This window comes from Parambassis ranga, chromosome 7 (assembly GCF_900634625.1).
Source record: "Parambassis ranga chromosome 7, fParRan2.1, whole genome shotgun sequence".
In the NCBI taxonomy this organism is placed as follows: domain Eukaryota; kingdom Metazoa; phylum Chordata; class Actinopteri; family Ambassidae; genus Parambassis; species Parambassis ranga.
Genome location: NC_041028.1, coordinates 2,125,043 through 2,125,910, shown reverse-complemented (window position 1 = coordinate 2,125,910; position 868 = coordinate 2,125,043).

The following is an 868-nucleotide window of genomic DNA, read 5'->3' as shown; positions in this document are numbered from 1 at the left end:
AAGAGGGGGGAGGTTTGAAAGTCGAGACACATACACATCAAAATAAGAAGTGATCCAGTGAAAGTCCTTTGAAAACTGAGAATACAGGTTAGAACATGAACCCTGAATGCTGGAGCACAAACAGCTGCTGCTGGACGGAGTCCTCTCTTCAAACTGCCCGACAGGCAGAGGTTCTGTCGGCTCTGTCCTCTGGACCTCTGGAAAGGTTTTGGGCAGGGACACAGTGTGTGAGCTCTGTCCTCATGGAGAGAGCAGGAGGGGGACAAAACCTCAGACATTCTAATGTGCACAAAAAGTTACATAAATGCAGAAAAAAATCAAACAAACAGGAAACCCGACCTCTGGTGCCGGGCACAGGAAGGTGCAGTTCCTCACTTGTCCACTCGAGGCTGCTTTGAGTCAAATCCCACATCTGAGAGGCTGTTTTTGCTTTTAAAAGAAAACCTGGCAGCCAAGGACGTAGTTATAGACGGAGGGGACGGAGGCGTTTCCCAACAATATTTTGACCCCTCCAAAAAAAAAAAAAAAAAACTGATTCTCATCGGGTGCAGGAAGGGTTATCTTAGCTCACCACCAATGTCAAAAGCAAATCTCCACCCTTGCCGGCAGCTGATTGGATGAACCACCTGTCATCATCCAGCTTCAAAAGTTCGGCTCTTTGACAGCTAGCTATTAGCAGTTAGCATGTATGTGCAGTGTTTGTAAGGACAGCCAGTCACTTCTTTTCAAATCACATGCTCATTAAAGCACTGAAGGGGTTAACGTTCTGCAGCAAAACAAGCACAAGATGGCGGACGAGCCGATAACGTGGTGATTAGTGTACCTTGTTAGGTACTTCACTCACCGCAGACACAAATCAGGTTTTAGG